The sequence below is a fragment of the Aquarana catesbeiana genome, linkage group LG11 (genome assembly GCF_042186555.1).
Source record: "Aquarana catesbeiana isolate 2022-GZ linkage group LG11, ASM4218655v1, whole genome shotgun sequence".
NCBI lineage: Eukaryota > Metazoa > Chordata > Amphibia > Anura > Ranidae > Aquarana > Aquarana catesbeiana.
Genome location: NC_133334.1, coordinates 42,439,200 through 42,456,518, shown reverse-complemented (window position 1 = coordinate 42,456,518; position 17,319 = coordinate 42,439,200).

Genomic DNA, 17,319 nt, shown 5'->3' with positions numbered 1-17,319 from the left:
TTAAAATGTATTTTGTAATATGGTAGTTTTTGTATTTTACTGCCATTATAGGACTGACATTATAAAATGTCAAAAAGTTTATAGATTCTGGTCAAACTTTGCAAAATAATTGCAGAAAATTGAGTCAGTTTTAGGAAATGAAACTTATAACACTGCATTCTACTAATGTGATATCTAAATGAGGCAATCTTAAAATGAACAGGCTGCATGTAATCTAATCCCACTACAGGTATATTCTGCCCATTCTGATTTATTTTGTCTGTTTGCAGACTCTCCCTTCAATCTACAATATTTGTTGTGTATTTTGTGTATACAACCGCTTAAAGGGGTTGTAAAGGCATAAGGTTTTTTATCTTAATGCATTCTATGCAACCTTTTGTGTGTAGCAGCCCCCCAGCACCCCTTAATTACTTACCTGAGCCCTATCTCTCTCCAGCGATGTCCACGAATGTCTAAGCTGTCCGGGACACTCCTCCTGATTGGCTGAGACACAGCAGTAGCGCCATTGGCTCCGAGGCTGTCAATCAAAGTCAGTCAGCCAATCAGAGGAGAGAGGGTGTGGGGCAGGGGTGGGGCTCCGTGTCTGAATGGATACACGAAGCTGTGACTCAGCTCGGGTGCCCCCATAGGAAGCTGCTGACTGTGGGGGCACTTGATAGGAGAGAGGGGCTAGGAGCAGAAAAGAGGGACCCAAGAAGAGGAGGATCCGGGCTGCTCTGTGCAAAACCAACTGCACAGAGGAGGGAAATAAAACATGTTTATTAAACAAAAAAAACGAGACTTTACAAGCATATTAAAGCCTAAGGCCCCATACAGTCGATCAGAAAATTGTACAAAAATACTACTTTCTAAGCGATTGTGCTATAATCTGTATAATAATAGTGTGAAATTATCTGAAGAGACAAGCATGAAAACTTTTCTCATATGATACCAGATCACATGATTTTCAATTAATCAGTACAATTTTCATCCAAAAATACAATACAAATAAAATACAATACATTAAAACTCTTTGTTTTCGATGTGGAGACTAGCTGCAATAAAGTGTACAATCATTTCTCCGATAATCTCATCGTGTGTACCAAGCTTAAATGTAGGTAAAATTGTTTTTAAAAAATCAGGGATGTTACTTACATTTAATAAAAAATGCCCCTTGTGCCTGTTTTAGCTGTCAAAGTGAAAATCCAAAGTCAACTGCCCCCTTCCATACCCTGGAGCTGTAATCTTCTGGCGTTGTGTGGGTTAATACCAGCGCTGGACATGTGACAGACACTAATCACGAGTGCCGACTATGCCCGCCCTTTACGCCCCCCATCCTCCATTCATGAAAAGCACCCTATGAATGGAGGACGGGTGGATGAATGAAAGGGCCACCTCCTCCATTCATATACAGCCGTGACCAAAAGTTTTGAGAAGGCATGAGAGAAGAAAAGTCCCCGGGATTGTATGGGTGAGGGGGAGGTGAAGTATTAAAGGGGAAGTAATGGGTGATATGATTGGTATGACAAGGTACCCAAAAGTAATAAAAATATTCTTTGAAATATACAAAATAAGGTAGTTAAAAAACAATGAAAAGCTCATACAAAATTCCTATGTCATGTAAATGGAGGCTCTAGAGCCTCCATTTACATGGCATAGGAATTTTGTATAACTACCTTATTTTGTATATTTCAAATAAAGAATATTTTTATAACTTTTGGGTACCTTGTCATACCAATCACATCACCCATTACTTCCCCTTTAATACTTCACCTCCCCCTCACCCATACAATCCCGGGGACTTTTCTTCTCTCATTCCTTCTATTAGATTTTTGGGATGAGGTGAGGGGTTTGATACCTATATTGACATACTTATCCCTACTGCGATTTGGTAGTCTGCTATTCCAAAAAGTTTTGAGAATGACACAAATATTCATTTTTACAAAGTCTGCTGCTTCAGTGTTTTTAGGACTTTTTGTCAGATGTTACTATGGTACACTGAAGTATAATTACAAGCATTTCATAAGTGCCAAAGGCTTTTATTGATAATTACATTAAGTTTATGCAAAGAGTCAATTTTTGCAGTGTTGACCCTTCTTTTTCAAGACCTCTGCAATTCCCCCTGGCATGCTGTCAATCAACTTCTTGGCCACATCCTGACTAATGGCAGCCCATTCTTGCATCATCAATACTTGGAGTTTGTCAGAATTTGTGGGGTTTTTTTGTACACCCGCCTCTTGAGGATTGACCACAAGTTCTCAATGGGATTAAGGTCTGGGGAGTTACCTGGCCACGTACCCAAAATTTTTATGTTTTGTTCCCCAAACCACTTCGTTATCACTTTTGCCTTATGGCAAGGTGCTCCATCATGCTGGAAAATGCATTCCTCACCAAACTGTTCTTGGATGGTTGGGAGAAGTTGCTCTCGGAGGGTGTTTTTGTACCATTCTTTATTCATGGCTGTGTTCTTAGGCAAAATTGTGAGTGAGCCCACTCCCTTGGCTGAGAAGCAACTCCACACATGAATGGTCTCAGGAGGCTTTACTGTTGGCATGACATAGGACTGGTGGTAGAGCGCTCACCTTTTCTTCTCCGGACAAGGTTTTTTTCTGGATGCCCCAAACAATCCGAAAGAGGATTTATCAGAGAAAATTACTTTACCCCAATCCTCAGCAGTCCAATTCCTGTACCTTTTTGCAGAATATCAGTCTGTCCTTGATCTTTTTCCTGGAGAGAAGTGACTTCTTTGCTGTCTTTCTTGACACCAGGCCATCCTCCATAAGTCTTCTCCTCACTGTGCATTCAGATGTACTCATACCCGCCTGCTGCCATTCCTGAGCAAGCTCTGCACTGGTGGTGCCCCAATACCGCAGCTGAATCAACTGTAGTCCTGGCGCTTGCTGGACTTTCTTGGGCGCCCTGAAGCCTTCTTCACAAATGCAGTGGAAATGTTTTTTTTTGGGATTAAGTTCATTTTCACGGCAAAGAGGGACTTTGCAAAAAATTGCAATTCATCTGATCGCTCTTCATAACATTCTGTTGCTTTCTCACAGAATACTATTTTTATCAAAAAATTCCGGTGTGATTTAAAGTATTTGAGCTGAGCTGATGTGCTGATGTAACATTAATTCATGTTCTCTTTTTGATGGCTAACATTACACACAAGTATCTGACAGCTTGAGTCTCTAATAACATTGAAATTGATCAGCAAGGTTCTAAAACATGTAAATACTATTACAGCCTTGACATAAAAATTGCATTCAAGCTGTGAGGTTTGTTTGCAAACAAAGCCCATAGCTTGCAAAAGCCACAGAAACCTGAAGATGGCAGTGTGCCTCTGTTTATTACTGTAATGGATCGCTACAATCACAGTATTTAAAAAAAAAATTTTTAAAAACATTTTTAAAATAACTTTTTTTTACATTTGTGGTCCATTTCTCAGCCTGCACTCAAAATCAGTGCAGGCTATTTATTAAAACAGTGTGCAAAAGGCCTCTGCTGCCTTGAGACCACTCTGCCACTTCCGTCTTCTGTCTCGTACTGCTGTTTGATATGAGATATATTCCTTGGAAGTGATTGGCTGGCTTTAGGGCCACCCAAACCATTTCCACCTGAAAGCTGACAGTTGGCTTGACAAGAGTACATCCTATACCAGTGATGGTGAACCTTGGCACCCCAGATGTTTTGGAACTACATTTCCCATGATGCTCATGCACTCTGCAGTGTAGTGGAGCATCATGGGAAATGTAGTTCCAAAACATCTGGGGTGCCAAGGTTCACCATCAGTGTCCTATACTATAGCAGCCAGGAGTGTGTTTAAAAGCCCTTTATACCAGCTTATAAGTGGCGCTGGGACTCAAGAGGGTAACTAAATTAGTACTACAGTAAAGTGTTGGAGACTTTCAAAGTGCCACATCCAAAAAATCATATAGAAAAAATTGTAGCGTGGAAGAAAGGGGGAACACCCCCCCTATTCAACTACCTACAGATAATGGACTTTATCAGCAAAGCATGGGAAACATATGAAAAGATGAACAGTTTATTGAAATCACATTAAAAACAATGTATTCCCCGAAGTCCTAAAAAAAAAAAAAAAAAAAATACAGACAATACCCATAAGTGGATAGGGAAGCATATAATCCAATATGGTGGTTTTATACGAATATGCAACAAGTAGTAGTAGAGTAGGCTTCTCCAAATCCAGAGAGCATCCACGCTTTTCGCAGTGAAGTTGCTTCATCAGGACAGTCGGTATGTCAATTGAAGCTGAATACATAAATAACACCCATAATTACAATGCATACATTTGTATACGTATAAATACATATATTAGCTTATTATTATTTTAACAAAACACACTTCTCTGTGTGTGGCATCTTCCAAGCAGCCAGAAATGAAATGTGAGCCTTTTTTGTTAAAAATAATATATAACTAATATATGTATATAAGTTTAAAAATTTTAAAATAATAATAAGCTAATATATGTATTTATACGTATACAAATGTATTCATTGTACTTATGGGTGTTATTTATGTAGCTTCAACTGACATACCCACTGTCCTGATGAAGCAACTTCATTGCAAAACGCACGGACGCTATCTAGATTTGGCGAAGCCTACTCTACTACTACTTGTTGCATATTTGTATAAAAACACCATATTGGATTATGTGCTTCCCTCTCCAGTTATGGGTATTGTCTGTATGTTTTTATAAGAATTGGAGGATTACACCCCCATAATTTTAATGAGTGTTTTGTTTTTATTGTGACTTTAATAAACTGTTCATCTTTTTATATGTGTCCCATGTTGTGCCAATAAATTCCATTATTTGTAGGTACAGTGAGGGGAAAAAAGTATTTGATCCCCTCATTTTGTACGTTTGGCCACTGACAAAGAAATGATCAGTCTATAATTTTAATAGTAGGTTTATTTTTAAAGTGAGAGACAGAATAACAACAAAAATATCCAGAAAAACGCATTTCAAAAAAGTTATAAATTGATTTGCATTTTAATCACTGAGATAAGTATTTGACCCCTTTGCAAAACATGACTTATGCCCTGTACACATGAGTGGACTTTTCGACCGGACTGGTCCGACGGACCGAATTTGGCGGACAATCCGACCGTGTGTGGGCTTCAGTGGACTGTATCTGTCGAAAATCTGATGGACTTTAGATTTGGAACATGTTTTGCCCTGTACACAGGGGCGGACTTTTCGGCAACAAAGGTCCGACAGTCTTTCCAATGGACTTTCGAACGAACGGACTTGCCTATACATGATCACACCAAAGTCAGATGGATTCGTACGTGATGACGTACAACCGGACTAAAATAAGGAAGTTCATAGCCAGTAGCCAATACCTGCCCTAGCGTCCGTCAGACTAGCATACAGACGAGCGGATTTCTCGATAGGAACTGGGTCCGGCAGAGTTCCAATGTAAAGATTTGAAACATGTTCCAAATCTAAAGTCCGTCAGATTTTCGACAGAAAGAGTCCGCTGAAGGTCCGATGAAGCCCACACACGGTCGGATTGTCCACCAGATTCGGTCCGTCAGACCAGTCAGGTCGAAAAGTCCGCTCGTGTGTACAGGGCATTTCAAATCTTTACGTCGGAACTCCGCTGGACCCAGTTCCTATAGAAAAATCCGCTTGTCTGTATGCTAGTCTGACAGACGAAAACCGACGCTAGGGCAACTATTGGCTGCTGGCTATGAACTTCCTCTTTTTAATCCGGTCGTACGTCATCACGTACGAATCCGTCAAACTTTGGTGTGATCATGTGTAGGCAAGTCCGTTAGTTCGAAAGTCCGTCGGAAGTCCGTCAAAAGTCCATCGAAAGTCCATCGGAAAGACTGTCGGACCTTTGTTGCCGAAAGGTCTACCTGTGTGTACAGGGCATTAGTACTTGGTGGCAAAACCCTTTGTTTGCAATCATGTTTTTTGTAGTTGGCCACCAGGTTTGCACACATCTCAGGAGGGATTTTCTCCCACTCCTCTTTGCAGATCCTCTCCAGGTCATTAAGGTTTTGAGGCTGATGTTTAGTAACTCGAACCTTCAGCTCCCTCCACGTATTTTCTATGGGATTAAGGTCTGGAGACTGGCTAGGCCACTCCATGACCTTCATGTGCTTCTTCTTGATCCACTCCTTTGTTGCCTTGGCCATGTGTTTTGGGTCATTGTCATATTGGAATACCCATCCATGACCCATTTTCAATGCCCTGGCTGAGGGAAGGAGGTTCTTACCTAAGATTTGATGGTACATGGCCCTGTCCATCGTCCCTTTGATGCGGCGAAGTTGTCCTGTCCCCTTAGCAGAAAAACACCCCCAAAAACATAATGCTTCCACCTCCATGTTTGACAGTGGGGATGGTGTTCTTGGGGTCATAGGCAGCATTCCTTCTCTTCCACACACCATGGGTTGATGCCAAAGAGCTTGATTTTGGTCTCAACTGACCACAACACTTTCATCCAGTTCTCCTCTGAATCATTCACACGCTGCAGGATTTCAGTCCTTCACGTCATAGTGTGTTACCAACATAGGTGTGCGCAGCCTACTGCATTAGGGTGTGCACCCCAAATCTCAAACACACATGAACGCCACCTGCTGTCACAAAAGGAGGCTCTGGTGTTGGGAGACAGTTGATTGGGAGCATATTACATTACGCCTTAAATATGGGTGTAATGTGTTCCCACTGTTGAACCTAGCCTTTAATATAATGGGGCCCTTTACACTGGCCACTAGCACCCACCTGGTACTGTCCCTGGATAATGCTAATGCACATAGGGTGATTATGGTGTGCTCAGGCACACCTGGCACACCCTGTGCGCACGCCTATGGTTACCAATTGTTTTCTTGGTGACTATGGTCCCAGCTGCCTTAAGATCATTGACAAGATTCTCCCGTGTAGTTCTGGGCTGATTCCTCACCGTTCTCATGGTCAGTACACATTTTGTATACAGAACAACTCCAGGTAGCCATATTGCATTGCATTTTCAGAAAATTACAGAGCTGCAGATTGAAAAGGAAAGGTAATTTTTAATAACATTCAATCACAATATGACTTGTGTCGCAATTGTATACTCTATATTATTTTTTCCTTATTTGCTCATTTTTTTTCCCCCACAAAAGTGGCGTTTAATCTTCAAAATAAACCTACAATTAAACTGATAGACTGAACATTTCTTTGTCAGTGAGCAAATGTACAAAATCAGCAAGGGATCGAATATTTTTTTTCCCTCACTGTAGTTGAATGGGGGGGGGGGGGTGTTCTCCCTTTTTTCCACCCCACAATTTTTTATCTATATACAGTAAATTAGTACTACCTAGTCAATGAAGCACATGTACATCAACCGTTGTAACCAATGTAATACCCTGTCTTACAAAATGTTTCAAAAACAGTAAAATTATTTAAGTAGTGAGTTATTGTCACCGACGCCGCGACGCGGCTAAATCTGGTCTGGGCTTCTATGACACAATGACTTCTGGTTATGAAAGGGTTATCACCTGGGAAAGCAACTCTCAAGATCCAAAACTTCTGTTCTGTATGCAATACAATTACATGCAGTCATGTGAACGGTGCTAATGACTTAAATGAATTACTCCACTGAGCTGAGGATAACCTGCAGTGACCAAGATACACTTTACAGCAGGGAATTGCTGAAGTGTGGAAAGACACTCTAGAAGCTGATTGGTTACAGCTATCGTTATGGCCATTCTTCCATTTTGGTATGAGGTGATGATTAGAGATGAGCGACATGAGTTATCTGAAGTGGAAACTCTCAGTTCCACCCGCAGAGAAGCTTAAGTGAGATATGCTTGAGAAAAAAAATCTTTTTTTTATCTTTATTTAGGGGGTGTTTTTTTGGGTGGGGGCATTTATTTTATTTCATTTAAGGCACAGGTGCTCAACCTTTTGAAGAGCGAGGGCCACCTAAGTGATTTGGTAACTGGTCACGGGCCACAATGAAATGAAATGGTTCAGAATGTAAATTTTTTTTATTATGATTAGTATATTGAACATTTTCCTCCTGCGACCACTGAATGTCGGTGGTAAGGAGAGGAGGGGAAGAAGGCTTTAAGTAGTTGCAGGAGCAAAACAAAAGGGGATCAGGTCCTGTATATGCCATCCGCGCCACCCCTCCTGTCTAAGTGTAAAACAGAATTTGACAGGAAGGCCGCACAGCTCACCTGGAGCATGGGGCAGAGTCACCATTATGACACTTGATGCTACACCACTGGTTGGGGTGTGTGGTAAAAACACAGCTCAACTATGGGGTTTACTGCCCCCCCCCAAACCGCAAATATATATATAAAAAAAAAAAAAAAAAAAGCGCTTACTGTCCTGAGCCCCCCATAAGACTGCTTTCACACTGATGCACTGTGGTTTAACCACATTAGGGGTGAGCCAGATGTTTAAGTCAAACTTAAGTTCGACTCGAACACCGGGTGTACGCCTGTTCGCCAAGCAGCGAACATTATTGCGGTGTTCGCGGCAAATTCAAAAAAGGTGCTTAAACACCATTAAAGTCTATGGGACACTAACATGAAAAACCAAAAGTGCTCATTCTAAACAAGGCTTATATGCAAGTTATTGCCATAAAAAGTGTTTGGGGACCTGGGTCCTGCCCCAGGGGACATGTATCAATGCAAAAAAAAGTTTTAAAAACGGCCCTTTTTTCGGGAGCAGTGATTTTAGTAATGCTTAAAGTGAAACAATAAAAATGAAATATTCCTTTAAATGTCGTGCCTGGGGGGTGTCTTTAGTATGCCTGTAAAGTGGCTCAGTTTTCCTGTGTTTAGAACAATACCACAGCAAAATGACATTTCTAAAGGAAAAAAAGTCATTTAAAACTGATCGCGGCTGTAATGAATGGTCGGGTCTTCGCAATATAGATAAAACTCATTGAAAAAAATGACATCCCCCCCCCCAGTCCATTACAAGGCCCTTTGGGTCTGGTATGAATATTAAGGGGAACCCCAAACCAAAATTAAAAGAAAAACATTGCGTGGGGGTCCCCCCAAAATCCATACCAGGCCCTTCAGATCTGGTATGGATATTAAGGGAAACCCTGTGACAATTTATTTTTTAAAATGGCGTAGGGGTCCCCATAAAATCCATACCAGACCGTTAAGATCTGGTATGGATTTTAAGGGGAACCCTGTGCCAAAATATAAAAAGATGGCTTAGGGGTCCCCCCAAAATCCATACAAGACCCTTATCCGAGCACGCAACCTGGAAGGCCGCAGGAAAGAGGGGGGCTGATAGAGCGACCCCCCCAGAACTGTCCCAGGCCACATGCCCTCAAAATGGGGAGGATGCTTTGGGGTCCCCCCCCAAAGCATCTTGTCCCCATGTTGATGGGGACAAGGGCATCATCCCCAAAACCCTTGCCCGGTAGTTGTGGGGGTCTGCGGGCAGGGGGCTTATCGGAATCTGGAAGCCCCCCTTAACAAGGGGACCCCAAGATCCCGGCCCGCCCCCATGTGAATTGGTAACGGGTACATTGTACCTTTACCATTTCACAAAAAAAGTGTCAAAAATAGTAAAAAAAAAAAAAAACAGGAGACACTTTGGGACAAGTCCTTTATTAAAAAATAAAAATGTCCCGCAATGTAAATCCATCTCACGCCGCCCGACGAGCTGATTTTTAAAAAAAAAAGCCGCAACAGCTCCGCCTCCATGGGAGGCTCCTGCTGAGTGACACTTCTTCTCGGTGACAGCCGAGGGTGACCCCGCCTTCCTCTGACGCCACGTGACGTGAGAGAAAGGCGGGGGGTTACCCGTTTTCGTAACCGAGTGGCCTGCCCTCAGCTATATAACAGCTGTCACCGAGAAGAAGCGTCACTCGGTGGGAGCCTCCCATGTGGGGGGACCTGTTGCGGCAGGAGCTGTCTGCTACAGCTCAGTCACTGTGCTGGGAGCGTGCTCTCAGCAGAAAATCATTGGCCACCATGGATGCATATGTGTGGTGTGTGGGTATTAAAGTCCACCCTCCTTACCACTGCACATATGTGTTACCTGGTCTGCAAGAAGTGAAAGCTGAACTTTTTATTCTGTTTTGGATAATGGGGAAGGGATTAGAGCCTCTCTCAGGATATTAGTGTTGTCCTATTGGAGAGATTTATCCCACACTTCCTGATAGGAGAGTGATTTTTTTTTTTTGTAGAATGGAGGAGAATTAGAACTTCAGACATTTTTTTAATGCTGACTGTGTCGGTGATGAATGCTCCTCCCATTTCCTGTCCTAGAATCACAGTCACAGGAAGTAAGGGACAGTCCCCTCAGTGGAGCCACAGACAGTGGGAAAACCTTACAGATTTTCGACCGCTTCCCCATACTATCCAGAGCTGTTGGGGTCTTGCATGCACCCTGCACTCCCATTCATTGCTAAGCAGAGCTGGGTCTCATTCACACTAGCTAGAAATCATCAATTTTTACATTTCCCAGATTACTTTTTCCTGTTCTTAGAGGTTCTTGCAATAACTTGCCTTTAGACCAGTGGCAGCTGGTGCTCCAGCTGGGGGGGGCGGCAATTTCAGGTGCGATTATGTAGCACGAGTTGTTTGCAATTTTTACGCAATTTTATGCCTTTGGGTTGCTCCTGCTATTAATACTATTTGTGAGGAACCAAGAAACCAAGGATTTCCCTGGGAGGTAATTAAAAAAATGTATTGTTTTTCCAATTGCATCAGAATCGCATGTTCATGTGATATGTGGCCTTTCTATTGAAGTCAATGTGGCGAAAATCACGCTAGAATCACAGAAAAGTAGTACAGGAAGCTTCTCAAAAATCGCTCTGCGCTGAGTCGCATTGATGTGAACGGCCACAATTGATGCGATTCTGTCTGACTCAAGCTGCATCAGAAATCACAGTAGCGTGAACCAGGCCGGAGTCTAATAAAACCTTCTAACATTGTAATATATTACATTTCCATTGTTTCTATTCACAGGCGTGTGACATCAGTTAACCTCAGCCCAAGCATTGACTAATTAAGACTATTGCAATTACCTGGTTGCTAAGGAGCAATCTAATATGAATGCATCTTCACCAACCGCCAGAACTGTATAAACAGAGGAAATGGAAAAGGTTAAAGAGATTCCAGCACACTCATCAAATCCCTGAAAACCTCTCAGAGAAAACAGTTTATGGGTTGTGCATATATATAAACAAAAGAAAGTGACCAGTCGCATGAACTAAATATCAATGGCATGCTTCCATCCCGGGTTCATATATACAAGAAGAAAAGAGAGGGGCAAGTGGGACTTTAAATGAAGCATGTCAATTGAAAGTATAATAATGAATACATGTGAGTAGGTAAAATGATTGGATTTAATTAATAGTCAAGTCCATGATTTTGATGCATACAGTACCAATAAAGTAGTATAAATACAGACATAATCGCATGAATTGATATAAACGCATATTTAGCAGTAACAATCGAGGAAACTCAGTAGTGTAAACAAATCAATGGACATACATATATGCAATTCATAACAGAAGTACATGAATTAAAATCGCCAATCAAAATCACAAAATCGCATGAAATGAGAAAACTCAATAAAAAATTGATAAATGTCAGGGATATGATTTAGGCTTGATAGGGCATCCTTAGTTTGCGAACCCGACGCGTTTCTTGGCTTCTTGCCAGTCATCAGGGGTGGGATGCATAATTTAACTGAGGAAAACAAAAGAATATCATAAATATTGATACATGTGGAACCTCCGGCCAATAGAGAAAATCGTATCAGAAATGTCCAAATTGTCTACTTTGAATGGAAAAGCTACTTACAAAAATAGCCCAAAAGTCAAGAGGGGTCACCAGCAATGGGATCTGTTAGGGTGTGAGATATAACCGTCTCAACCGGGGTTGAGGCAGGGCACCGACCATCCTTCCAAAGTAATTGGAGGGTGGGCCAGGAGAGACCACAGCCGACTGATTCCTGAGCCCTCAGTATATTGGTCAATGAGTTGTAAATGGGAAAATCTGCAGAAAATTGAAAAAAATATGGTGTGTCAAAGGAAGTAAAACTGGAGTAGAAAGTGTTGGATGAATGAAATGACTGAAGGAAATATGTGCTTGGTGCATATAAAAAAGTAAATGTGTAAAAAATAGGATAATAAGGGGAAATGAAATGGATGCATGAGAGTGCACATGAAAAAGGATAAGTAAAGAAACCCATAGGGAATGTGTTGAGACGGTTATATCTCACACCCTAACAGATCCCATTGCTGGTGACCCCTCTTGACTTTTGGGCTATTTTTGTAAGTAGCTTTTCCATTCAAAGTAGACAATTTGGACATTTCTGATACGATTTTCTCTATTGGCCGGAGGTTCCACATGTATCAATATTTATGATATTCTTTTGTTTTCCTCAGTTAAATTATGCATCCCACCCCTGATGACTGGCAAGAAGCCAAGAAACGCGTCGGGTTCGCAAACTAAGGATGCCCTATCAAGCCTAAATCATATCCCTGACATTTATCAATTTTTTATTGAGTTTTCTCATTTCATGCGATTTTGTGATTTTGATTGGCGATTTTAATTCATGTACTTCTGTTATGAATTGCATATATGTATGTCCATTGATTTGTTTACACTACTGAGTTTCCTCGATTGTTACTGCTAAATATGCGTTTATATCAATTCATGCGATTATGTCTGTATTTATACTACTTTATTGGTACTGTATGCATCAAAATCATGGACTTGACTATTAATTAAATCCAATCATTTTACCTACTCACATGTATTCATTATTATACTTTCAATTGACATGCTTCATTTAAAGTCCCACTTGCCCCTCTCTTTTCTTCTTGTATATGGGTTGTGCATGTTCAACAAACAATATTGTGAATCGCAACTTTTAGCTCCAATAAACACACAATTGAAGATGAAGAGACGAGGGACGGGAACTTGCAGAGGTCATCATGGCTGACATGGATGTGGTGTGGAGACAACATGTTCTAAGGAATTGAAGTTTAAAGAGGGAGTCCACCTAAATCCACCTAAAAAAAAATATATTAAAAGCCAGCAGCTACAAATACTGCAGCTGCTGACTTTTAATAAATGGCCACTTACCTGTCCCAGGGTCCAGCGATGTCGGCAGCCGACGCCGATAACCCGCTCGATTCTCGGCAGCTGCCGCCGCCATCCTAGGTGAGGGAATCAGGAAGTGAAGCGTTGCGGCTTCACTTCCCGGTTCCCTACTGCGCATGCGCGTGTCGCGCTGCATGTCGTAACTGGTCCCCGCTATCTCCTGGGACCTGTGTGTTTCCCAGGAGACAGCGCGGAGGGACAGGAAGAGGCATAGACTCCCGTGGGAGTCTATGCCGGAAGTGGATGCAAATACCTGTCTTAGACAGGTATCTGCACCCCCCTCCCCCCTGAAAGGTGCCCAATGTGACACCGGAGGGGGGGAGGGTTCCGGAAAGCGGAAGTTCCATTTTTGTGTGGAACTCCGCTTTAAATTCGGTCTGTTTGGAAACATTGGAGAAAGGAGTACAGTGGTTGGTGCAACTGTGTCATCTTTCATGGTTGCCTTCTTTTTGGGTATCTGATCCTTATTACTTGGTATATGTCTCTTTATTTATAGTGAGTATCTGCTGTATCATACTGTGTGATTTGAAGAATTGTGGCAACATTTTAGGAAATGCACATAGTGCTGAATAATTGGATATTGTTTGGGCCATACAGTACTGACTGGAGTGAGGCCATATTAATAGCGAGTAAAGAAAGTCTGGGACCACTTCATATAGAGTAGTATTTCTTCCTTGAGGGAACAAAGATGTTCCCTCAAGGAAGAAACTGCAAGGCCTCAGATGTACATATATACACACATAGACATGTATGCATATATATATATATATATATATATATATATATATATATATACACATATATATATATCTGAGCCCTTGCAGTTTCATCCTTGAGGGAACATCTTTGTATAACAGTGTTAAATTAAATTTTGTTGTATTATGATATAATCATTAAAAGTTTGTCATTCTATTTAGAAGGCATTTATAGAAAGTCTATATTTATAGCTCCTGATGAAAAGGACCTTGTCCAAGAAACGCGTTGAGCTGTAAAGACTACTATACGCAATACTGCAAATATCAATTGATTGGTTTTATACAATTGTATTTTATTGTGATGTGGACTAAAATTGTCTAATTGTATCTATATTTTGAATACATTCTATTTTTACCAGTAATGCTGTGCCTTAAAAGTCCTATGCCTACACTATGTATTTAGTTTCGATATAATGAGCTAAACAAATGTTCTATAAAATGCAGTTTTGTCAAAATTTTGGAAATTGTTCTTCTGTTCATTAAAAATAGATTCAAATCTTACTTTTCGAAAGGGGTGCACTGATTTATGCTGAACACTGTATCTGCCTGGAATGCAGCTTTAATGAAAAAAGTTGTCCAAAACATCCATCCAAACATTTTAATCTTTTTTTATTTTTTACATTATTTATTCAATTTTTGAAGAACAGAGAGGGGTGCAGCCACACCAAGACATCCATAGGCATACAGGGGCATTCCCCAATAGTCATAATATACAGCGATGATAAGATGAACAGTCAAGGATACATGGAGCATACCCACGACTGACATTTTAACATTATTAATCTTTGATTCATTGATTAAATGTAATTAAAAAGGCAGAGAAGAAAGGTCAATGTTTGTTAGATTTGATTGCGAGTGTCTCTGCTAACATTTTATTACAACTGAAATATCCAAATTCTCCGACCCCCTGGAATTTCACTTGCAAGTTCTAATGGCCTGATTCTTATTGAAGGACATAAAATAGATGAAATCAAATCATTTAGGCAGTTAGCCTAATCACGGTAAAATGTTCTAGAACACGCGGGCGCTGGGCTGTCTGCTCCTGATATGCCGTCTGCCAGCGCGCTCTGATCTCTTGTGTAATAGATCACAGAAAGAGCAGGGGTAGAGCAAAACATGACAAATACACTATATGGAGATGGCTTGTTAGAGCAGAAATTCCATTTTTATTCCAGTAGGAGGACGTCTCATACAAACCTCAAATTGCTTAGAATGGTGACAGCAGAGTACAGGGCTACCAGCCCAAATAATACACATTACGCCTGCTAAGCAAAAATCTCTAGTAAGTTAAAGTCCAAGTAAAGACATCTATATGAAAGTCTAAACACGTACCAGATCCAGTTACTATGTGATGCACAAGTCAACAAAAAAAGTTTAATTTTTCCTGGATTTTCTAATTTCCCTTTGTTTGTGTCTCACGCGCTCCCCCTCAAAGGTACTGCAGCTCACAGTGGGATGGTTTCAGCTGCAAATGCAATGTTGTCAAACTTAGAAGCGGTGGGCGGGCCTAGGCCTGGCCACTGGATGATTGACAAGCTGCAGGCTTCTGAAACAGCAGTGAAAGTGACATTGCTAATAGGCACACCCCCTGCAATATCTCATATTATAGTACAATAGGACACAGCCTACATGAGAGTGGCAACTTTTCTCTGAATTTATGAGCAGTGCAGCATTATTGTCACATCACAGGAAAAGGCATTAGGTGGCCTTTACTGGCAGGATCAACAGATACACTATACTACTATATTGTCAAAAGTATTGGGGCGCCTGCCTTTCCACGCACATGAACTTTAATGGTATTGAGTGGTGGCTGGTGCAATATATATTTTGAGGAGGGGGCATCAAACTAACTCCCCCCCCGGGGGACGGACGGCCTACGTCGCCTGCCCGGTCAGAGGTCAGGACTCTGTGGGAGGGGGGATTATGGTGTGGGGTTGTTTTTCAAGTGTTGGCCTTGGCCCCTTAGTTCCAGTGAAGGGAACTCTTAAGGTGTCAGCATACCAAGACATTTTGGGCAATTTCACGCTCTCAACTTTGTGGGAACAGTTTGGGGATGGCCCCTTCCTGCTCCAACTGGAACTAAGAGGCCAAGCCCAAGCCCAGAAAAACAACCCCACGCCATAATCTCCCCTCCACCAAATGATTTGGACCAGTGCACAAAGCAAGGTCCATAAAGACATGGATGAGCGAGTTTGGGGTGGAGGAACTTGACTGGCCTGCACAGAGTCCTGACCTCAACCCGATAGAACACCTTTGGGATAAATTAGAGCGGAGACTGTGAGCCAGGCCTTCTTGTCCAATATCAGTGCCTGACCTCACAAATGCGCTTCTGGAAGAATGGTCAAACATTCCCATAGACACACTCCTAAACCTTGTGGACAGCCTTCCCAGAAGAGTTGAAGCTGTTATAGCTGCAAAGGGTGGGCCAACTCAATGTTGAACCCTACGGACTAAGACTGGTATGCCATTAAAGTTCGTGTAAAGGCAGGTGTCCCAATACTTTTGACAATATAGTGTATTTGTGGGACTTTGCAGAGGGACAAAGAGAAAACTATAATTGCAGATGTACTTATAATTAAAGTAGAACTTACAATTGAAAAAAAATGTGAACAGGTAGCTATTGCAGAAGAGACATGCTATGTTTCTTTTGCAATAGGACACACTTACCTGCTTGCTTGCAGTCTTCTGATGATTGTACACTGAGCTACCCACACACAGCTCATCGTGTATTCCAGCAACACTGTGGGTGTGGAGGCACACATTCATCAAGAATGCCAACTATTCCCGTCCCCCTACCTGCATCCATAGAAGCTGATCTAAAAATGGAGGACAGGCTGAATGAAAGGTCTACGGCTCCTATTCATAGATTGTCTTTCATTCATGGAAGCTATAATAAAGCGTCTATGAATGGAGAAGGGGGTGGAAAGGACAGCCGGCACTAGTTCAAGGCACATTAACCACTTTCCGCCCGTATAACTTACTTATACAGCAGCAAGGTGGCACTACGTACCTAGTACATGATCCGACACTTCAGGGTCTGGGGCGCGCATGCTTGTCGCCGACGACCTGGCAGGAGCTGATCTGCGGTGACTCAATGTCTGCAGGCACCTGCCGATCATTCAGCACAGAGGCAGAACGGCGATCTGCCTCTGTAAACAAGGCAGATTTCCGTTCTGTTGGAAGGGAAGGTACGGATCCTGTGTTCCATGCCTTCCCCTAGTAAAAGCACCTCCCCCACAGTACACAAACACACTAGCTAGGCGGACAGTTAACCCTTTTGTTGACCCCCTTCCCTGCCAGTGTCATTAGTACAGTGACAGTGCATATTTTATTTAGCACTAATCACTGTATTAGTGTCACTGGTTCCCAAATGTGTCAGTTGGTGTCTGATTGTCCACTGCAATATCGCAGTCCTGCTATAAGTCGCTGATCACCGCCATTACTAGTGAAAAAATAAAATAAATAAAAAAATCCCATAGTTTGT